The sequence below is a fragment of the Synchiropus splendidus genome, chromosome 3 (genome assembly GCF_027744825.2).
Source record: "Synchiropus splendidus isolate RoL2022-P1 chromosome 3, RoL_Sspl_1.0, whole genome shotgun sequence".
Classification (NCBI taxonomy): domain Eukaryota; kingdom Metazoa; phylum Chordata; class Actinopteri; order Syngnathiformes; family Callionymidae; genus Synchiropus; species Synchiropus splendidus.
In genome coordinates, this window is record NC_071336.1 from 19,590,578 (window position 1) to 19,615,882 (window position 25,305).

General features: G+C 41.0%; 1 protein-coding gene across 4 annotated transcripts in view; it reads right to left on the reverse strand.

Annotated features, from left to right (window-relative positions):
- dlgap1b (discs, large (Drosophila) homolog-associated protein 1b) overlaps window positions 1-24,795 on the reverse strand; it is a 112,747-nt gene extending 87,952 nt beyond the window's left edge. For all 4 annotated transcript variants that reach the window (XM_053861264.1, XM_053861265.1, XM_053861263.1 and 1 more), the window contains exon 1: window positions 24,597-24,795. The gene's annotated coding sequence lies outside the window, so the exon portion shown is untranslated. The remainder of the gene's footprint in view (window positions 1-24,596) is intronic.
- Window positions 24,796-25,305: the final 510 nt, after the last annotated feature.

Below are 25,305 nucleotides of genomic sequence, written 5' to 3' on the forward strand. Positions count from 1 at the left end.
AAGGAGAATGTAAACAAATGGAAGAGTAGTCCTTGTTACTAAAATGTCCCACTTGTCCCGTTGTTTTTAAGTCATGTTATTCAATTCAGACTTCGGTATCCTGGGGATTTATCCACACTTCATCTTCCCACTTCGTTTCAAGTCAGCTTCGGAGATCCCTCGGTTTGTAGGGATCATTTCAAGTAATGAACGACGAGTGACCTCGATCCTAGGAGTATTGGGACGCGCTACACTTACACTTGATCGGACAAAAGCGAATGTTAGGGTGTTAGGGTGAGAATTGGGACAGGCCCTGTGCATAATTATACATTTAGTCGTGCAAACGCTCGCGATAAATCAGGTATATGTGCATTGACATGAGAGAAAATTGTTTCTTTTGTTTTAGCGTTTATAAAAAGTATGAACACATTGACCACTACATTGGGTGCTTAAACACTAATGTTGAAGTGTAAGGATTTCATGACTCACTCATTCATTCATCCATCCATCCACGATTGAAAAATGGGATTATCTTTTTTCTCCAAGGAGTCCCCAGAAAGGAGTCCCCAGAAATAGAGCGCAACCTTTTTGTATGTCTGTCTTTTTAAGTATGGTTGCTATGGTGACACCAATATAGTGAACAGCACAACAACACGCTTTGCTGTTGTTGCATGGTAATGTCAAGATTTGTCCCGCTCCATTTCCCTTACCCTTCCGACATTTATCCGACAATAAAGCAGAACATTGATGTCACGACAACATCCATCTCACCTGCTTCAGCCAAGAAGGGTTCTGGATTTGTTTCACCCCACAATTAGTCTCGGGAAATAATAGACCTTCACTTTTAAATTTGCTTGCATAAGTTTTGGAAAATCATAAAATAAATAAAGATCAGCGAAAGCATGTGGTTGTGCGCGTGAATGTAGATGTTTTAAACAGAAATGCTGCTTCTCTATTGGTTAGCCAAGAAGGGGACCCCTAGGAATGGGAACACGATTTGGTGGAGGAACTATGCTTAATGTAGTGTGTAGGGTCAACATTAGGTTCATGGTGTTGAAGACCATGTCTGCGGTGTCTAATGTGCGATGGAAAGACCTGTCCAGATCATGGCTAGCCTCTCTTCATGAGTAGCTGGGATAGCATCTCATATGCCCTCTAATTTTATTTCAATTGAAGTACAAGTACTTTCTTTATTACCTGCAGCGTACGCAAAATGTGACTTTTGAGTTCCACTATCAATAGCGTTCAGAGAAAAAAAGAATTGCATGCATGAGTCCTAAAGACAGCTTCACATGGAAGAGTTTTAAGGCAAATGCAGAAGGGATTAGAAGATATAACCATATGCATTCTGCCTCTTTTGTGAGCTGATGTGATGAATGTCTAAATCCAAGCTCGCGAACGCATGTGTCCTCAGCATGCTGTCCTATATACCAGCAAGCAGAGAGCTTGATCTGTACCTCAGCTAATCTGAAGTGAAGGTATCACTGGGGAATTTAAAAGGATTATGCAAGATCAGCAGAAAATGGCTTATACAAAACACTACACAACCCTAAAGCATGCACATTAAAACTCCTTACTGCATGCACATGCAGCTCTGTAGAATATAAACATAACAGTTGTAGTGCAATTTTGAGGGAGACAATACGCGTATTCCTGCTCCTCTGGCTGTCTCCAGCTAAATTCATTGAGTGGTTCTACAGTTGCACCTTCCGGTGAATTGCACTTCCTCTACGCGAGACGAGAAGAATTGTTCACACGAGCTGGAGGAGTTTAAACAAGATGAGTGGATGCAGGTCTTGGATGGCAACAAGCCGGCTGATTACCTCACTGGCTGAGACTTTCACTCACAATCGCAGGTTAGTCTGGGGCAGAGGAATCAGTGTGTAGTCATAGTAAACACTGGAGTCTATCTACCACTGAAACGCCAGCTTCGCTGTCTGTCAATAGCCCCACTGTTTTGTGACTTTTTTAAGCTAACATCTGAATGGATGTTGACTTCATTTACACCGGTACGGAGAGAAGACGCTCCTTAGCCTGGCAGTTTAGTGGTGTGCGTGCACATTTATCAACACGTTGTGGTTTACTTTGTACATACTCTGATCGGCCGTACAATTATGACCACAGATCCAAGGGAGGCACAGGTCAGTCGAAGGTTAAGCAATCTCATCATTGCCTTTTAGCACTTTTGTTTATTTAAAAGAAAATCAAACAGGACTACAATTACAAATGTTAATTCATGATCAATGTGACACACGTGCTCCTAAAGTAGCCTCGCCTGAGCACAAGTCCACAGTCAGGCCAACCTTGGCTTTACCGCCTGTGCACACGGAACCATAAATACACATAAACCCCTGCCATGTCAACATATGTGCGTAGGATTACCATAAATACAGACTTAATGCACACACGTACAAACAAACTCCACGTATGTCGATGATTAGGCTTCTATAAATACTGAGCAACGCCAGTCGTTCACTCAGAGAGGAATAATGCTTTATACATCATTTGACGGTCAATGGATAATGAGGAGACACCAGGTCACACTGAGAACAATGAGTGCATGAACTATTGAACACAGCTGTGAGCCTACTTTCACAGTGCCAAATGTATTTTATACACATCAAAAAGAAAAAACAATCAAAATTCAAAAGGCACTGTATTATTTTTATTTATTTAGCTACATTTTTTGTATGAGAATTCTGTGTCAATTAAGGGTGACAGAAAGCGCACTATACACTGTAGTCCCTGAAAGAGCTGGTCATTCTCCCTTTAAGACGATCAGTAGCTGTGCATGCTCTTTTCTATCTGACTCCACCAGAACAACACACTTCCCTAGGTGTCACTAAACAGTCAATTAATCATTCATACATTTGCTCCGGGCCTCATGGCGGATGTTGATGCAACACCAGCATGTGGTGTGATCTGCATTGGAGCCGTGAGGGAATCAATGAACAATGATCGAACACCAGCTATCACTTTCACCCAGCGTCAACTGGTTGTCAGATGAAAAACGAATACAATTTTTCAAAGAGTCAACCATTTTTTTTCAAACACAATCATTAATGTGGTTGAGTTGATCCACTCAACGTTTATCCTGAGCCAAAATAGAAGAAAACCATGTTGAGATTTTAAGACAGGAATATTCTTACTACTGTCTTAATTTCAGTTTGGAGATGATTGATCAGAGTGGTACATTTTTATGGAGTGACTTGTGGAGAAGGGATGGGCGATAACTTATCATACACAATATAACGCCAAACACAAATTCAACAATGACAATTCTGCATCTCACAATTAATTCGACATACACGTGGCACACGTGAATATGATGAGTCCACGGTCCTCAGCATGCCACAGTTGTATAAAGTGTGGCGGACATTAGTTCACGATCGTAGTTTAAAACTTATTTTTAATACAGGGAACCTTTGATAATGACACTGGTCGACTCAGAGTCTCTGGATCCGTGTTTATTTTATCAGATGGAGTGGTCCTCATAGGTTCCCTGACGCGGTTGTCTGTCTTGGTTTACATCAACACATGCAGGGTCCACTGCTGCGCTGGCGCCTCAGCGAAACACTGTGGTGAAAATAGTTGGATATTGGATGGACCTCCGCTGCGGTATTGGCGGCGGCATCCTCTTCCGCTTACCGGGTTAGGGTTCCTGACACACTCTCTCAGGCAGCGCGAATGCTACAACCTGGCATCAGTTAGGGACCATCAACAAATTATAAAGCGGTCAAAGTATGAGTGAAATGATCTAAATGATCATTCATTCACATTATTTCTAATATTTCTTCAATAGCATCTGGGAAATGTGTCCAGACTAGTCCATAGTTAAAGTAGAGACATGAGCTACAGTAGACAGACGGCTCAATTTAACCCTTAAATAAAGCTGGCAGAGCAGTGTGTCAGACACGAGCAGGTTCTACCAGAGACGTGAAATATTGAATATCTCATCTCTGCTATTATATATATATATATATATATATATATATATATATATATATATATATATATATATATATATATATATATATATATATATATATATATATATATATATACAATATAACTATTATATTTAAATATAAACATATAATGATGTTGGAGACAAACTCCACTAATAAGTTTCATCATAAAACAGTTTCAAAAGAGACTGCAGTGTCTAACACATGGAATAGAAAGAAAATGTATTTATCGTAATAACATTTATCGCGACAACTGTTTTGGTCCATATTGCCCATCCCTATTGTGGAGTGTAGCTATGTTAACGTACGTACAGTTCACTTGACTAATGTTACACCGTATTCAGCATCTATATGTTAAATGTTTTTTCTTGCACGGTAGGGAGCAGACATGCAGCTAATGTGCGGTCTTTGTGTTTCACACACAAACACATACAAGTGAAAAACAGATACGGAACAGAGGATGCGCCTGGGCAGTTCCACCCACCCTAATGACCACAGCCAAGTGATACATGAGATTTTTTACAGTCCAAATACACACCAGTGCACATTTGAATTATAAAATAGTTAGATGGCAGTGAAATGCTTCTGGAAGTGTTTCACTAAAAGATTCTTATTCTCATATAGTATCTTATAGTTATTGGTAAATGTGTTTACCTCACTTTGAACCCACAGATGCAGCCTTGACATACTTCACTTGTCCTATTAAGTCTCTTCTGTATGATAAATGATGAATACATTTAACTTCATGCATCCCATAGTCTGTGAATGATGTCTTACCCAGTTCATCATGCTCGTTTCTGAACACAATGGAATCGCTTTAAGGAAAGACACAATCGGAATGTATTGATTGAAAGCCGTTATTTATCACAGTGACAAGCCACAACTGCAGCAGCGTGAGAGCAGAAGCTCAGCTGGGCTTTTCTCCGTCTTATTATTTTACACACAACTTCCATCTCTCCCAGTTACAGATGAGCAAGCCCACCAACCATAAATTAGAAATGGCTTCATGACACACACAGCTGAATCGCGTTGTTTTTGATGACGATGACCGTGTTGAAGCACTGCGGGCTAATATGAGTCACGCATCGATTTGTTTTTGCTCGCTGTAAACCATGTGCAGCACAAAAAAGGGAAACAGCAATGCATATCGACACCCCCAACAGACTTAATTCCGCCTGACACACGAGATGAACGCGCACGCTCACGCACCTTCTTCCCCCGTATATGCACCAAATCATAATGACAGTGACTGCTCATCCCCCCGGCTCCGCCTTGTCAACGCTGCCCCAGATTTCATCAGATTATACAAATGACATCATCAAGAGGGTGCTTTCTGATTTACTTGTGCTTTTTTGAGTTTTTTTGCACAAGACTTTTGGCTGCCTCTCTTTAATGAGCATGGCTTTATATACATGTTTACATTTATACATAATTTACAGCTGCAACAGGGGAAAGTGCAGCTTAGCACAGTACCGAGTGGCAACTATCTTTCCTGTCAAGGATTTATTTGTTGTATTTGCAGGCTCAGCCTCGGCAGCAGTGTAAGCTTGGATATGTGTGTAAATATAATCCGTTAAATTAGGCCATTGGGAAACTCACGGATGTGACTGGCTAAAGTATAGGAGGATGTCAATTATGACTATATAGAATATACACATGACTTTATCCAAATATTGATCCAGGATTCAGGAAGCGTTTCTGTTTCACACCATTAAGGCAGATATGAGAAATGTTTTAGGTCAGTGAGAGGTGAGGCAAATTAGTTATCAGAAACTTGACATCTTTGTCCACCTTCTCCAGGTTCTCCTCAGAATTTTTTCTCAGTGTAATGGGTGTCTTCGCTTAGGGAAAGTGGGGAGAACTGTATGTCCTTTAAAGTCTTCCTTAAAAGGCGTAGTCTTCCTTGACTGATGGGAATGGGAGCGCTGATACTGCAAATAATTTATTTTTTCGGCACATCACAACCCACACAAGCACAGACACAATTTGCATTGATAAAACATGAATGGCATTTCTCTACTCCAAAATGTTGAGCATTACAAACCAATCACTCGATAACATGGTGGCTTTGAGGGCTTCAGTGAAGTGGCTCATGTACTTGAGAATCCTCCCCACTCCATCAAAGGTATGCTAATGTCAGCAGATAAATACCGTGAGAAAAGTGTTAGACGAGCTTTTCTCACTTATCTTATTGGAGTCTGAGAAAATGCTGTGTTTTGTTACAGCTTTCTAAAGCTATTGGCTAGTGATGACCCTGACTAAGCCATTTTCTGCTGCCGTTGCACTCATCTCTCTTTCTCAGCCAGAACCTGCCAAGGAGATTTGGATGTCCTCAAAGATGCCAGTATTTTATCCTTTCGACACGCAGGCTTCCACTGTCTGACAATGTGAAATGCATTGAATAAGAGAGAAGAAAAGACAGCATGCTCTTCTGGGCTACTGGCTAATTACGAGACAAGAGCGAACTAGCTGTTTATAATGCATTGGACACATCACACTCCAGAAAGGACAACAGCATTAGCTCACTTCCTCTCTGATCTCAAAATTAGCAAGTTAACGGAGCGTCTGCTCAGATTTTACACTTGTTTTTCATCCCGACATCGCAAAGCCCCCAAAACAGAACATTGTTTCTCGAAAGGCTAAGGAAGTATAATGGGAGGCTAGAACACCGTTTCTGAGTTGGAACTTCAATGGAGGCCGTCTGAGAGCAATCAGAGAAGGACGTGAGTGGGAGATGAATATTCAGTGAGGAAGGAGATGAAACAACCTGAAGACCAGTCTGGCAGGCACTCGAGCGGTTTGATCACTGACATCTATGAAATGATGGACCACAATACAGAGAGGTGATATCCTGCAGGCGAAGCATCAAGTGAAGATTTGATTTTTTTTTTTTATAATGAAATGAATTTTCCTCATGATTGGTCAAACAGGCAAGCTATTGCTACGGTTGAATTATAAGAAGGTGCACACAGCAGTGCAAAACATCAGAAGAGAGTACCTGCACTGTGTACTGGAATAGGATCAGTACCAGGATGCTATTAGACTACTTACACAGCCAGAACAGTCACATCTCTACTCATTCTGCAATGAAACACATCTCTGAATTCGATCTTCGTGGTATAGTAACATAGTTGGAGTAAACAGTTTCTGCCCTCTCTCTTACTATTGAAGACCTGTGTCTAAACCCTGTGAACCTGGACCTATAAACCAAACTAACATTTATGTCCACAGCCAACCAATCTAGCATACAGTTCATACAGTAGCATTGAGACACAGAGTAATGCGACAAACCTCTGTCCAGGAAATGCACTTCATAGCTTGTAGCCATTGAGGACACAAGCATTTAGTAGTACTGGGGACTTAGATAAATATCAGTGTAAAACCACAACAGCGTCAAAACTTGTCTGGAGGATGAGATTATTCCTGTTTACTCTCACTTCCTTTTGTGTTCTACATACCTCAGGTTGCATTATTTAATACACAATCAACATCATCAACATCAGACGATAAGATCGAAGCAGACAGAGCTCTGGTATCAGATCGCAATAACATAGTATCAGGAGATATTCAAGATTAGATCAATCATAGATCAAGATATTCAGATTCAGATATTGAGATCAAGAAGCAATTGAATAGGGAAACACTGAAGCAGCTAGGAACATATACTGAAATGGTGGCAATAAAAATGTTATTTTTATTTGAAGATATATATATATATTGTTCATCTCCTTCTATATATTTATTATATTAATATAAGCATACAGTTGTGTTAGCTGTATTTGCTTCCTAAACTTTCATTAAACATTAAACATTCATTCATTCAATCAAAATATATATAATGGCTTGCCGCATTTGTCAAGCACTGTGTGCCGTACAGCAAACTGTAACGCTCCCCTGCGCAGCTCACTGCACTGCACTGCACTGGGGAGCAGGAGAAGCGGAGGGAGCGAGCTCTGCGCCAAAAGAGATGCCAAAAGACTCCTCCAATTGAAAACTATGAGGTAGTTCTGCAAGATGCGGATAACCATGAGATTATGCCAGTCAATGAATATGGTGAACAAGCTATGGTTGTAAAAGAGTTGAAAAGCGGCAAATTTCCATCAAATTCGGGGAAATTAATGGGCGGAAACACTCTTTCAATGGACACCCAGAAGCCCTCCTAGCTAAAACGGATTGAAGTCAAGTTTCGGATTAACTAACCAGTGGATGAACATTCTGACATTAAAGACTAAAGACAACAGTATAGAGAAAATATCGTGACTACACCCTTTCGTTAAAATAATTCCAGGCATAGACCCCATGCCACAAAAGTGTTGATCTTGTAAAACTCTGTAAGTCATTTATTTTTCATGAGTACAGGGAACTTCTGAGTCAGTTCATAGTCGTTTTGGAGTTTTCAGACTTTACAAAACAATAAAATAAAGTTTTTTAAAACTATTTTAAAAATGTATGCCGAAATCAGGTACTCTGACTAGCAAAGCGTAGAAAGTAAACTGTGTGGAAATGTGTCCCCGGCATCCAGAAAATGTTGCATCTATAAAACATTTATACAAAGTAGTATCTTACATTTTCCCAAAAGCGGGCTTAATGTCAGACCGAGCAAAACATAACAAACAAACAGGTTCCAATGAGACATGGCTTGCAGGATGCAATTTTGTTAAAGCTTTGGAATCGGCTGGCATTTGAGTCCCAGTGAGGGAGCGAGTGAAGCCGACAGGCTTGGACCTCTGTCCGTGGTGCTGAAGTCATTTTCCATGCTGAGCAGTCTAACTCTCGGTCAGAGTCACTCATTCGTCTGCATCTACCAGCACGAACAAAATCACTATTTACTTTCTGCCAGCAACATATTTTGATCTCCCAGCAAATCTACTTCCTGAACACAATCCAAGTCAAATTGATTATGTCTAGATTATCCAAACCATAAATGTCTCTTCAAAGGCTCAGAGAGAATTAAGGAAAAATAGTGACCTACAAAAAAGCACAACCAACAACAGGAGGAAAAGTCAGCTAATTCCCCAGCGTCTCTCAGACTTTCAGACCAATTACTGACCTCCAACTGTCTGTTCAGCTTGTGCTTAATTAGTTAAGAAGCGTCGGTCAACACAGAGAGGGATCTCAGCGCCGGTGACCTTTTCCTTCTCCCTGATTTAATGACTAATGAATCCAGTCACTACAGACTTTTAAGCACAAATGTAGGTGTCAAGAATTAAAAAATAGAAGGAGTCAAGTGTATGCGTCTACTTTAAGTTATCAATGTGTTCATTGAACTATGAATCAAATCTCGTCCCTGTGGTCCTCTTTTACGGATGTCTCTCTACTAGGGCACGGCGGTATGGCCTAAAATTTATAACTCGGATCCCTTCACATTAAAAGTGCATGCCAGGATGTAAACGTACATGACGAAGAAGAAATAGCATGTTTCTGAATAACTTTCATAGCCTTTTCACAAATGCTTTTTTCTCAAAACTGAAAATAAAAGTACAATCTGAATTTAATATGAATTTCCATTTAATATGAATATAAATTTAAATAAACGGAAAACCAAACAAAACTTACAAGTTATGTTTTCACAAGAACTGGTACTTCGGTACTATTCACACAAAAGAATTTAACAATACCACCCTCTTTGGGGCACCGTTAGTACCAAAAATTTGTGCAGATCGATTGTCGGCACAAAATCTGTCTTTACCGAATCGGTCCAAGCACTTCCGGTTTAGCCGAACGGTGAGTCACGATTGGCTGACATGTACGGGGTATTGTTTGTCAACCAATCACGATACACGGTTCAGCAAACCCAGACGTGATAGGACCGATTTGGTAAAGTTTAATACTCCACCATGGATGTACACTTTCCCCATAATAAAAATATCTTCAGAAATGTAAAATTGTCTGGTGACCATGGAGAAGAATGGACATATACTTCACAAATGATTTGATTACAAACAACGTACTTTGAGGATAAAGATATTATTCATGTGGCAGAAAGTACCATCTAAAAAAAATCTAAAAACTCATGTACGGGAAACACATGGGAACGGGGGAGACACCTGAACAAAGTCACTGTGGCTTCAAGGTGAGTGAGTTTCAGTTTCAGTTTCCTTTCCAATTACTTGAGTCACGTCATTCTTCACACAGACACACAGTTTGTCGTTTAGGCAAGCGAGTACATTACATTTGTTAGGAGCAAGGATCTAATGCTTGGTTGCTTATTAGGCTTGTCACAATAACAAATTTTGCACTTGGCAATTAATTGTAGCAGGCAAAATGACTTTTGTTGTCGTTTGATTAATTTTAACGTATTGATTATCGTAACAATTCTAATATTAACAGCAACTTTACTATCATAAATTGAAAGAAATTTCGAATTTGGTATGGAATTTCACAGTTCACTGAATAACATTGTTTCCTGGATGATGCAGACCTTCAGTATCGTCACACAAGCTAACCTTCCCCAAATAATTAATATCCTCTTTACCTCAGTGGCAGGAGATTTATGACTATACACACAAACCCAACAGCCAGTATGAGGACATTAGCTTGTGAACCACGAAAAAATGCTGATGATCTGGCAAAATCAGGAGATTGTATGGATCACATTCCAACACATTTGCTGCATTACAGACCTACACTGATGCACTGAATCTCGAGGGAATTGCACACACGTCACAAGCGCATGTCCTCCCCACACACTAATACTCGGAGCGAATGAGATATTCAAATACAACCATGTTGACCTGTTTTTGAACCTTAAAGCGTTGGACACACCTTCACAACAGAAAGATGACGTGATTCTTGTCTAACCCTCGACCTCAATTCAAACCTTTTTCACACTCACAGAGGATCAAGGTTCACTTTGTTGTTTAAGTAGGTGGCTTAAAACTAAATGCAGAACCAAATAAATGTGTGCCAAAATGTGAATACTAAGAATGAAGCAAGCTGAGATAATGACTGTGAAAAGTTTGTCTGGAACCTCTCCAAAACGAGAATAAAATGATGTGAGAGAATGTTAATTAGGAGCTGTATGCCAACTTTAACACGGCACAAGCCAGATAAAGTTGACAAAGTGTTGATGGGAAAATCGGTCAGGATGTCACCTTTTAGAAGAAGATGAAGACTCTTGAGAAGATTCCATAACAGTAGTATGTTTTTGATCTTTAACAGTCAGGTTCCAAAATCACACATTGGCTTTTTTTGTTCAAAATTGAAAGCGATAACACCAGTTACTTAAGTTTACAGTGGGTTTTTTTCAGTGGTTTTTTTGTGCACTTAAATCAGTTAAAATAACTGTCTTGAAAAAAATCACTGACGAGACACTTGCAAATGTTTGTGAATTTGTAACTGATCATGATAAAAAAAAAAAAATTTAAATACAAAAATCATAGTCATATTTCCACCATATCGCCCAGCCCTACTGCTAAGTACAGTCAGACTATACACAAGATACACCAGCTCATGCAATAATAAATCACTAATAGTCCAAAAATAGACTATTTCTTAAAAATGTATTATTAATGGATCGTTTTAAAATATAATAAATGAAAATAAATCAACTGGGCGCTCATAGATGCATGCAAAGTGTAACTCTTAGATTAAAAAAACATTTCCTCAAAAGAAATAGAATCAAGTCCCTTCCAATGTTTGTTTTCCAAAACAAGCCCGAAAACTGCACTGAGCTTTCACTCATTCACACACACTGCCACCATCTGTCACTCTAGAGCTTCCCTCCCATCCTGCTGGGACACATGCTGACTGACGGTTCCATAACTTTGATTCCAAGTCATCATGGCGGCCAGAGTTAGGCCCCATGACTACATCAGTTTGTGAATTCCACCCAGAACAGACTGATCTGTTAGACAGATGTATCGACTCATCGCCACAGTGATGCACAGACCGAGGGAGACTCGTGGAAGAGACGCTGACCTGCACCTGCTCTGGAGCGGCTCCCGGCCCATCTGCTTCTGGCCTGTCCGCGAGCACAAGGCTCTGGCTACTGGAACATTCTGTTACTTAGTAATTAGCAAGTGCACGACTGATGTTTCGCATGTCTTTTTGACATGTGGAAATGACATTAAACAGGAAAATCTACATGATAATTGGATGAGGTAGACTTTTCTCCATATCTCAGAATTTTGCTTCAAAAGATTACTTCAACATTCCGGTGATTCTGTAATCACGGGATAGCCAGTCAGTCCTTAGTGAAACTGTAAGATACTAGAGTTGAAAACCCAATCAGATTAGCGAGGGATAGAAAGAGCAGTCAAACTAACCCGATGACCTTTCAGTTAGGAGATGACCAGTTGGCCAGATAATCCCTGCAAAAGCTGGACTTGCAGACGGAACAATGGCTGCAACTGACCCACACATGCTTCTGCTGCGCTTCTGAAGAAGCCTTTTTGTCAACAATTTGTCAGTGCAGTTTTGCGAACCAACATTCAAGGAAGCAAAAGAAAATATAGTTAATAAATAGACGATGTTCAAGTCAACAACCACAATAAATAGGAAGGGTTGAAAACTTTAATGTAGTGATGGTTATTTCTTGTGTTCTTTATCAAGAAGGCACAGAACGGTTTCCCTGCACCAATGCACATTAGCAATTTGGGGTATATAGAAACTCATTAAAATTTTTACCTCCCGTTAAACACATGTTTTTATTTCACATATTCTGAAGGTGTATGTAGCTGGCATAGTAAGTAAGATGGAGTGTCATTTTGATTGCCAAACTGTGGGCTTTTGCAGTGCAAAATAAAGCACCGGAAAGTTCTCAGTGTCTGTGCTGACATTTGCATGGGTGTTTGGTTCCAGTGACATATGCTACAAAGAGGATGGACGTTTGCTGAAGTCATCTGAATTATGCCCAAATCTGAGCAGTCTGGAGTAAAACATTGACAGTCAGCAGCTGCAGGGTTGTAATTCATGACTTTTATGTGTTTACAGTAAGCACTGTAAATAACATTACACGTTGTGCACTTGTGTCTCACCAAGTTCCAGCCTCCATACAAACTTTTCATGCTCAAACATCCTACTTAGTAATAAATATATGTTACTCCTGTTTTTTCTAGTGATAGTTCTGACATTGAATGCCGCTATTCAACGTATTGCTTTTATTTTGTTCTGTAGCATATATTTTCCGCCATACATGATTGCTTATATAGCAGTTTTACGTGGCACACTAACAGACTTACATAACAAACATGTTTATGTTCCATCTTCCAGCATACAATTGTTGTCTTCGGAGCAACATATTATCCCTCTCTTGTTTTTTTTCCGCCATGCATCCCTGTTCGCCGGCCCTTGTGCTCGATTTAGCCAGAGCCTTGGGCCTGCAGCAACTGGCTGCGGTATAGAGGGCCATGTAAATGTCACCGTCTCGGAGGCTGTGCTCTGCAGAGCGTGAAATGAAATCTGGCAGAGTTTTAGGGCCATGCTTTTCCTCACATGGACATTCCAGTGTCTTCACAGACAGTTGCAACTTGGACTGCTTGGACTATCAATTATTTGTTTGAACTGCTTGATCTGGATCAAGGAAAAATTTATTAACATAGCTGTCAAGGGAAATTGGTTATCTTTGCTAATCCAAACTAATCCAACGGCTCATGCAACCATATCAGGATTACATGCTGTACGCAAGTATCTGTATTTCATATCTAGGCAGCTGGGGGCATCTCTGGCACCAATAAAGCATCAGTAAAGAATAATGCTTATTCCATGATATGTAAGTGATTGTTGTAATTTAATCTAATCATTGGAGTATTGCTGGAAAATGATGTCGTTATTTATTATTTATATAGTTATAGTTCAGGATAATATTGTTAAACCTGCAAAAACAACATGGGTTGGCTGCATTTGAAGAGTTAGGCTAGAGACTTTTCTTTCTAACTTTAATGGGTCACCGACATCAAGACAACCAAGACATAAGAAAGATGAAATGCTGTGTTTTTATTCCGTGTATTCCAAAAAATTAATTCCGGTTGTACTACCATAAATTACACTGTGATGTAGAGGAGTGCGAAGCTCAATCTTCATCACTGGGTCAAACACCAGCACCAGCACCTGACGTAACTGGAGGTACCAACAGTGTGAACAAACAGGGAAGAACAGGGCCGCTGCCACGTTATCATTATGACGGGCACCACGTGCGACGTCAATATGAGCATTAAACATATCGCAGTTTAAATGCCAGGATTGGCTCCCGGACCAGCTATTTTTCACAGATGCCTGATGCCACTTTAAGAGGTTGGATCGGGTCGATACCCATGAGTATTCCAGTTGGCTTCAGGCGAAAACGCTGCAGAGTAATAACAACACAGACTGTTAGCACTTGTCCCTTGTTCTTTTAAGTTGCTTCACCCATCTCTTATGATGCTCTACATCTTTTGAGGAGAACAGCCTTACATGTTCACTGGCACAACTGGAACACCCAGCCATCGCACAACAATTCGCCATCTCTTCTCTGATAATGAAGCCAAAGAGCTTGTTCACCTGCACCTAATGATGCGTCGACAGGATCACGGTTACGGTTTTCTCTGTTTAAATTCAGTTTTACGGTTATTTAGCGTTCTAATTTAGCAGATTCAACTTTGTAAACAGTATATGATAATTTCATCCTGCATATTTCTGCACAGTTCAAGAGCCTTGTTGGTGACTCTAGAATGGGTCCCTCAAAGAGCTAACAAAACATCCATGACACGTCAGTCTTTTCAGTAGTACGATGACTATTGTAATTTGTAATTCTCATCACCTTGATTCATCTCTCAGCTCTAATGGAATTTAAAAATAGGCTGCTAGATTCCATTTAGAGCTCCACCGCGTGCAGCTTATCTTGTGTAAGATGCTCTTAAATAAAGCTCCTTGCTTAAAAAAAGCTTCACCTACTGATGTTAGCGACACGGCAGTCTGGACAATGTGTGGTTTCATTATAACTAAAACTCTTTAAGAAAAAAAATCAACTCACAAAAATATTGCAGTAATTGATGGTGTCATATTTTAAGCATGCTGTATTGATTTTTAATGAATAAATAGTATGTTTTGGGTTGTATAAATGTGACTTTGGATCCCTAGAATAAACCAGATCTCATGAGCGTTCAGGGGTAGTTTGGGCCGTCAGCTTCCATGCAAATCGGTACGAAGGCTAAATCTCATGCGATAAGATCAGCCACAAACATTCAAGTAGTTTCCAAGTTGTTTTGTCATAAAGACTTTTCTCAATAGATGCGATATTGCATTCAAATGAATTGCCATGATTGTGTGATTTTGTAGCTGGCAGCAGTTTCTCACTCATATCAAACCAGATAACTATTTAGAGAGCCATCAATTCAGATGTTCCATTGAATGTAAGCAAAAAACAGCAGAAAAACTTTGTTTACACTTTCTCTATCAGCCACCATTGGTGCCGTCCGTTTTAATGAAACTGCAAAGTGAAGGAAAACCACTGAAGCTCAATGAATGACAAACAAGAAACTGAAAAGTCTTTTCTTAACAAACTACACTTGCAGTCATTTATCCAGAGCCACACACAGAAAAGCAGCACAAAACCACAATAATGCGCAGTCGTGCTGCGCAGCCACATTCGCCTCTGAGCGTTCAGAATCTGCCCGTGACGGGAATCACACACTTTGGCGTGACCGTGTCCAGACAGGAGTCAGTGTCGCACAGATCTTCGTCATGCCCCTGATTCATCACCGTCCTCCTCCTCCTCCGCTGGCGCAGCCGCTGAGGCACAGCCGTACCAGCTGCTGCAAGCAGCGCTTGGTGGAGCTCACAAGTAAGTGGAGGACAACAAGCTGGCACTTTCTGAATCACAGTGTTCTAGAGGTTGAGCAGAATCAAATCATGGGACTGCTTCTTTGTTTCCCTACTCCATCCCATGCTACTTTCATCCGGCATAGACGGGATGTAGATGCAAATGAACAATCCTTTGATGAATCACTTAGTCTGCACACCTTTATAACTGATTGAACTTTCAGGCATCTCAATGTATGTACATCGATATTGACAAAACCTATTATTTCCCCCACAGCGTTTCCCTCAGAATAATTCTGTAAATTATTTTCGCAGCATCTTTCAAAAAAAAATGTAATAATAACAATAAATAAAAAACGAATCGCCATCAACACGTGCCACTGCAGCCCGCTACCTTCAGTTATCACACGTGTTTGAGTGATTCATTTGACAAAAAAAACATCTCCCAAAGCGATGTCAGGACATAATTGTTATCGGCCATGATTTTAATGGAACATAGTCAATGTGTTTCCATGTTCCAAGTTAATGAAAGTAAAGGAGGAAAATGTTGTGTCACAGTGATGTACCGGATGGTGTTACAGCCCTCAGTAAGAATATCCAGACTTAGGCTTCTCATTGAGCTTGAACCTGTGTCCTTGCTGTGTGGAGTTTGTATGTTGGCTCCAGCCTTGCGTGTGCATTCTCAGAGCACGCCAGTTTCTTCCCACAGTCCAAAAACCAACACATCCTCACTCCTATGGCGTTATATATTGACGTGGGGAAAGTTGCCTTTTTGCGTCCTATACTGATGAAAAAGGCTTTCAGCGTAGCATGTTGACGCATTGGAAGCATGACAGGTGAAAGAAAGTCAGACGTTGGGGTGAGGGTAAGCCATGGGATGGCGCTCCATTCATTCTACGTTTAACAGCGTGTCTAAAGCCCATGAAACAGAGTTTTCGTCACTAAGAAGGAGCGCCACATAAGGAGTTACAAATAGCAACTGATATCCAACTTAATTCAGTGATGTCTGCCCGTCCCCGACAATGCTTCCCGCGCCTGGAGCTATATAGAAGTAAAACATTTTTCTCCCTCCGCATGTTGTGCCATGTCCTGGTTAACCAGCTTATATAGTATAGGTATCATGTATCTGGAAAAGCTCATTAGTCAGGAGCATATAGCTCCTATTTTATTTCAGACTCTTCATGAATACTGAAAAACATAATAACGTACAACTTATAGCAAAATAAGTACATATATAAATAATTAATATGATATAAACAATTAATACAATATTATATAATCGTATTATATAATTATATATAATTACATATTATATATTATATAATTATATCTACATATACTTGTGTTATCAGTGGATGTCACACACATGGAGGTTTTATCATGCTTTTGGTCAATTCAGTTATGTTGGGCACTCCAAAAATGTTTGGCTGCGCCGTATCTCAAATACATTTCCCGCCACAAGTTCAATCATCTTTCTTAATACAGAGTCACTACTGTACACAAAGAATTGACAGATTGATGTTCAATCAATGTGAATATTTAAAAGCTTGAAAAGCCGGCAGCTCCACATCTGGATCTCTACTGCGTCAGTGCAGTTATGGCAGACCTACAACAGGTTGCCGGGTAATTTGAGAACGTTCCGTGTCTTTGGCTTGGGCAACTGGCAATCACGTTAATCTCCTTACAGCATGCTGTGCCAAAAATTGAGGTTAATCAAAATGAGATCAAGGGCACTGAAATCATCTCATGAACGTCATAACTTTTTTTCATGGCACAAGCACCTAAATTTATCATCACATCAAACCCTGGTGCTGAGAGAGTTCTAGCCAACCTATAATCCGTGGAGCACGCATAAGTACAGGCATTCACATTTTGATGTGTTGGTTGTCAATCACTAACAGCTGCTGAACCTCCATCAGCTTCAAGACGGGAAACGGATACCTTCCATTATTAGATTGCGAACAATCTGATTATGTAGCGTCTGTGGGGAATAAATTATTTTTCCCATACCGGCCTACAAAGCGTCCTCTGAGGATTTCCTCCGCCTGCGACCAAACACAGTCTTCCACAGGTGAAATACATGTGGTCTGGCATTCAGGAAGGTACTCCAGCTTGGAAAGGAAGGATGATGAATTAAATAACTGCAATGGCTTCTGGGTCTACGTATGATGAATGAAACTTGAATATTGCGGAAATGTTGTACACATTTATCTACCAGAACAGGGGACCTTGTTGTGTTATTTGCTCTCAAATGGTAAAGTGGCAGCATTACAGAAAAAAAAAATCTTCAGTTGATGCTGTGTGTGAACATTAACAAAATGGGAGGTGTGATACTAGTGTTTGCACAGAAGAGATGCAATTGATTCCTGGAGAATGTAAAAAGGCTGATTTGGTGCATCACCACCTTGCTTACTGTTGACATGTCTGTGGTTAGGATTAAAGTTAAGACACATTAACCGTTGCAGTCTTGCGGCTCTGTTCCCTTGACACACACACAAACGTTTCGTCTTCCTATCTTTGTGAAGACCATCCTTGACATACCATTGATATAACCTTCAGAATGAGACTTGACAAAGTGAGGACCAGGCAAAATGTCCTCACTGTTGATTAAAACGCAGACAGGTTGTCACAAAGATAGAAGTACAGGAACACACACACATTTTTTTTCTATCCTTGTGGGGACATGTGAGGTTTCTCATTGGCATAATGCTTTCACCAGGCTCTGACCCGAAACCTAACCATCCCAAACAAATGGCTAACCTTAACCAAACTGAAACCCAATTATAATGACAGTTATTTTGAGGTCCTCATCATCAAATTGACGTTTGGACCAGTAAGGACCAGCAAGAGGTCCCAATGAGGGCATAAGGTCCCCACAAGGATAGAGCTTTGTCAAGAATTGGTCCCCGCAAAGTAGTATAAACAAGCTCACACGCATACACACATTTGTGTGTATAATGTGTGTATGTAAGCCTATAATTGTGGGGACATTGTGAGCTTTCTCATTGGCATAATGCTTCTCCCCCAGGTTTCACAGGGAGTGGAGAGAGCAACACGCAAAGACAAATGAGAGTCAAAGAAATGGCACCAGAAAGACGATTGACACATGACCACATGTGATTAAGGAAATAAAATGTACACACTTTAAGCATCTGTTGATCGAAAATAAGTCTGATGCTCGCAGCATGGATGTATATGTAGCATGTACCTCGCTTGGAGAAGCACTGCGATGGCTACCTTGGCACAATTCTGTCACACCAGAAGCTTTTCAGAGAAGAGTGTGACCAATGAAAGACAAAACGACAACAGATTTCATGGCTTTTCAGAGAAGAGTGTGACCAATGAAAGACAAAACGACAACAGATTTCATGAACGATCATACAAAACAAAGACTGCTGTCCAAAGATGCCCATTGCCGAAACTCTTCCCAGCGTCACATCGTGCTATCATGCATTTAGCATTTCAAGCTAACAAACTCATTACAAAATTCTCCATTTACGTGCAATGAAGAACTTCTAATCAGTCACACGGTAACTACCTTTTTGAGGACCTCAAGGAGAAGTTGCAAGGCTCAAGGATTTCGGATAAATTGTTTTCTTTAAATAGCACTCACTTTCCTACACAATTGCCATAGATTTTGAGCTGCTTGTAAAACAGGCCACGGTAGGAGCAAAACGTGCAACGTGCTGGCTCTAAATGACTGAATCGAACTAAATACAAAACATATGACGTGTTATTGGTCAGGAGGAGGATGGTGTCAGTACAGCATTGAGAGTGAGGGTTAAGAGGCTGCCTCCCCCAGTGTCTGGCCAAAGACCTCCCTGGTGGATTATGTTACTCAACAACAGTGGCAGCCTTTCAGTGGGAGCATGGCTAAATAGCTGGAAGGTGGACAAACATGACTATAGCCCCCCACCCATCACTTTCACATATACGTCCTTAGTATAGACGCTATATGAACTATATGAAATGAGTGCCCTGGTTTCTGCTGAAAGGGAAAACGGAGATTGCAACAAAGCGCGTGCGACACTGCACACTGAGCAAGTGTTGGCCGGTGAGTCCATTAACATCACAACCAAGCTGTGTAAAGGAAAGAACCAGATCAAGACGTGGCTGAACAGCTGAGATGCTGATGCTGAGAGATTCTGCACGCACGCAGAAACCGCCTGAGGCTCGTCTGTAGACCTGCAGGCATGAAGGGAAGCTGTAACTGTAAACATGGCTCCCTAACAGAAGACTCTCAAAAGCTGATGCAAATACAAATCCTCGGTTACCGTCACGCTTCTAGTAAAGTCTCCCAATTGCATTACTCAAATGACTTTAAAAGTCTCAATTTAGGAAAACGTGGCAGTGAAATGAACATCATGGAATAGCTGACATGTGAGGATAAAACAGATGAGGTATTAAGAAGAAATCCTCTGGAGCAGAAAGTGATTTTTTTTCTTTCTTAGAACTCCTCAAAAGGCTGATAATCTTACAGGAAGGGGATTAGAAAATTCGACTGAGCTTCATACTGTATGTTCACTCAGCATCGGCAGCTATAAAACCTCAAAATTTTGACCATAAAAATTATAAGGCTCTTCAATGATATCCCGAGCGGCAGACACAGCTTGTGATTGCTTTGCAGCAGCCAGAGAAATACTGTTGGACCGATGACATCTCCCTTAAGACCAATTGGTGCTGTGCCTTGTTCAACAGAAACAGAGAGAGATGTTCAGTTTTGATGATGCCCCGACAGCGTGTGGCGTTATTAGAATTCTGAGACCCAAAAGCACACTGCCTGACACCTCAGCTTACCAGCGGATAGTGCAGCACAGTCGACTCATCATATCTGTCATCCACGGCAGCGCTAACAACAAAGTCGTGAATTTTGCCTCCGGTGATGAACCTGAGGCGAGTGTGTAATGAATAAGAATGCTGTCATCTTGTATTCTGATCCTGAAGGTTTTGACTCGTGAGACAAAAAAGGTTATCTGACGTTTTCTACAATGGCCTTAACCTCCATTTAAAGATTTTAGCTATGTGTGTTTTCATCTTCAGCATTATTTTCAGACACAGGGCAGGCCGGCTCATAAGATGTGCATGTAGAGCTACCTTGATGTAGACAGACAGAGCGCTACTTTTCCTCTTTTCATGATGACATAATATAAAATGCATTAGACATGAACTCACAGAAAGGTGTCAGGCTTCTCTGAAAAAACGTAATTGGTTGTCTTGACAAACAATCCAGAGTCCTGCTCGACTAAAACCCAAGTCTAAATGCAGCCGATACTGAGACAAGGCCCATAGAAATTGCTCTCAGCAATGTAAGTGGCCAGCCGTGTGGCCAGAGAGCCTGTTTCAGGCACAGGTAGGGTTGTCTCATGGCAGGTATCTTGCGATATGATACGTATCACGACACAGAGTGATCGCGAGTGGTAAGACGATATCATGCTATATATTGTGATAGTGTAAGTTCAGCAATATATTACAATATTTGTTAACAAGAGCCATTCATTTTAAATGGAGGACATCAAATAATGCAGTACAATATCACATGCTTGAAACCAAGTTTAGTGTTATGAAGTCAGTCCAGTTAGATGAGGGTCGAAGCTGCCATAACCAACAAAAAACTGAAGTATTACACAGCAACATATCCAAATATATATTAAATATTGATATACCTGACTTAAAATATCAATACAATATCACACAATCATGTATTGCAATATTTTAGCAAAAGTATCTAAACGATAAAGTTCTTATACTTAGCATATCAATATTAGTCTCAGGACCATATTTCCAACCAAGGCCTTGGACAAACCATAATAGAATATTAGTTCTGTCCAACTAGTTCCAAACGAACCCATTTTGCAAAGGACAAACTTTTTCATGACCATGTAGATTGGTACCAGACAAGCTTTCTCACGTTGCTGCCTTCTGAAGTTCTGAAGCTTTTCAGACATAAGGTAGTTCATCGATGCTAAATAAACAGCGTCCGCCCTCACAATATATTGCGTCTGTACCAAGACAGCAAAACGACATAAAATTAACATTGAAATAAAACAAAAAATAAGCCAAAAAAAATCAAATTTAGGGCATATCGCCCAGCATGACGTGTGCCCCACATTAGCTATAGATCTTAGACCAGGACGTGCTAGGAAAATGAATGTTATACAACAAGACAGTTGCACCTTTCAAGGGCAACTGCATGAATTGTGTGTCTTGTTTTCCCTCCAACCACATCCAGATTAACCCAGATGCTAAATGAAAAGGAAATAAGAAGAGACTGTCATAGAAGTTGCAAGACTCGCATGACGCCTTCTTCCTAATCATCACAGAAGTGGTGCGGGTGGGATGAAAAATGATATCGGAGGATATCTGATGGCTGCATCAGCAGAAGAAAAGGTGACGGCTAATGAAGGCTGAGAGTTCAGCACCCCAAGAGTCCGTCATTACAGGACAGGTGTGGAGCCTCTTGCCTAATGATCGCTCGTCCTTCTTGCTTGATGCCACATCTCACTTACACATTCTTAATCTGGACAGGAATATGTGACATTTTCAAGACGATGACGAGGGAAGAAAAATGTGACGAACAGAGCGACTGCTCATTTGCATCTTTCAGATAAGAGACTTAAAAATGAGAAGGAGAAATGAATTAAAATATGCTGTTCGGTACTTCATTACCTCAAATCAAGAGGATTTTTGTCAGCCGCAGCGCTTCAGTATTCCCATTCCTACTTCATCTAAATGCCTAATTCCTTTCCCAAGACTGCTAATGGCCTCATCACACTCCCTTGACCTCTTCGCCTTGTTCTAATCCCCAAAGCCGTCGCTACCTCGGAAGAAATCCGAATAACAAGAGTGTTTTCCCACACAATTGGCTCAGCGCCCCTGTTGAGTATACAGGGTAATAATTGCCGGGTCTATTCTCACAGTGTCTATTATTACTGCTAAAATCTTGCGGTGCCTTCACATCAGACAACTGATCCATAAACTTCGCAGCTGGAGTTAGTTGAGAGAGTAATTTACAGATGTAGCATGGCCATTGAAGCCAGCTAAATTTCATGGCCAAGTGCTTTTGATAGTCTCATTTGCTTAACTGCAGATGAGAAATGAAGCAGTGATCCTGTCAGGAGTCAACTTTAACAACAACTATAGAAACACCCGACGCTGGAAATCAAGGCTAAACAGCTGTAAGTGACTGGCACTCAATTATGAAGACAATGATGCAAATATGAGTTCTCAAACATGAAGGCAACGAACTAGCTGATATCATGACACAGAAACACTTTACCATGTCACATTTACTCTGATGTACTGGCCTTTCTGTGAAGTAAAACAAACAACTTCCAACATGCACAGGTGTTTCATCACTGTCACTTCATGTTAAGATGACTACAGTCAGCGTAGGAGAAGCCCTTAAATACAGAACATAGTATGCACAAGCTTTTTTTATTTGTCAATTGTTTATTTGCACAAACAATGGACATGGCTCCGTATTTAAATATTCATTCATTATTTACTGGATGAGATTGTGATGGGCGATATCACAAGGCCCTAACAAACACAAATTCATTAATTTAAATGATATAACACAAATACTCATTTTCTGAGGTGGCACTTGTTACGCTACCAGACATGGTAGATACCAGCCGTAGCTCTGGATTGCGCCAGATTCAGAAGTTCTATGACGGCATCACGGGCTGCATCATTGATGACAACACAAAGGAGCAGTCGAGTGAATCACCAGCTTGCATGAGCAAAATCAGCAACCACTCAACCTAGTGGTGGACTTCCTGCCGAGGAAGCCGGCAGACATCAGTAGATGCAGGAGTTGTCGCCAGCACACTCTTCATCAGAGTTGCGTGCTGAGACCAACAGGGTGGACAAGCTGGTACAGACTGCTGCCTCCTTCACTGGAAGGAAACAGGACTGTGTGGAGGAGGTGATGGAGAGGAGGAGCGGGTACGAAACTGAAAGCATGATGATGACCAACCCCGGGCACTGTGGCAGTGGCAGATGGAGAGCACCTTGAGTCAGAGACTTCATCATCCCCCCCATCTCTGCAGTTTTCATGTGAGAACGGTCTGAAATTAACACATTATATATAGTGCCACTGAACTGCTACACGCCAAGAGGATTGACAAATCTTATTTTGTTTTATCAAATCACATCTCCAGCCAAATCCGACTGACATTGATATTTAATATCTACCTGATCCCGGGTCCATCCTCTGATCACAGGACAATCAAAGGAAAACTCTGAGTAACTGACAGGTTGACAGAGCTCTATCACTGAGCAACACTGACTCCATGAGAGGGGATGAATGTTTCAGGATGAGGGATCCTGACATCTCAAAGACCCGGACTGCTGGTAGGTGGGAGGTAAGGAAATTGATCTGAAAACGGAGTGTAGCCTTTTGGCAGTTGGGTTTACAACAGAGGCGAGATGGGTCGGCTTACTATGTGAAAGCCTCGTCCGTGTGGTCATTCTTTCTTTTTTTTGCCATGTACAAGCCTCTAACGTCAGAGGTCTGACAGATGTATGATGTGAAATGAGAAGCAAAGGCACAGGCTGCGCATCACCCTCAGCAAATGCGAAACGCTGCTGTTCAGTCACCGCTGCTTGGGTTCAGTTACAGTAAGGTTTGATTTTTACCAAGTGGATAAACACTAAGTAAGTTTGTTTGATAATTGTAATCGCAATTTCTACTACGAAAGTTGCATCAATTCAGCCTTCAGTGGAGTTCTTCTCCCGGCAATGACTCACACACCAAATGGCAAGAAGCGAATAAAGGGAAACATATTCCATTCAGATAAAAGTTCGAGCAGGCTTTTATGAAGCGAAACAGGTGGATATTGTGTCATGACATGCGAGGATACGTTCATTTGAAGGGATTACGAGACGGTTTGTGCATTTGATGCCTACCTTCCTCCACGCCGCAGCAGTCTACACGCTCCGACCAGGACTTCGCTCCAGAATAATCCTCGCAATTTCAGGTTTTTGAGCTTGTAAGCCGTCAAGAGCGTTCCTGTCTGCTCTGCAGTTGGAAAGGTCCCGTTCACTGTAGTATCTCGCCACACGGTTCCGAGTGTTCGGCTGCAGCGGCATCACTGAAGAGATGAAGTGCCATACGGACGGTGAGAAGTAAAATCTGGCATGAACTCCGCAGAGAACAGACACCCGTATACAAGCGCGCACCTCCACACACTATGACAATTAATGAATTCAGTAAAGCAGTTGTCATTTTATTTAACTCATTAAGGTGGACTGGTCTTTCCTAGGGGAGAACACATTTGTTTGCTGTGAATGCAATCTTTTTAAATCAGAATCAAATAAACACTCATTAAAGGACCACGTAGCACCTGCTAATACTGTTAGCATTTTCTGCTTGTGACAGAGGACGTACGTGCCTGTTCAATATCGGTCCTCCGATAAATCACACTGCTGCCACTAATGTTATAGAAGTAGCAATGACTGCTATTCGTCGCCACAGTTTGTGATCAGAACTGCCCAACCGCTCGCACTCTCTCACAAAACATCCACAAATACACTCAAAAATAAGAAGGAAAGTCTGCTTCATTGCAATAAGTTTAACTAAACAATGTTCATACAAATCTCGTGTAAGTTAGGGTTC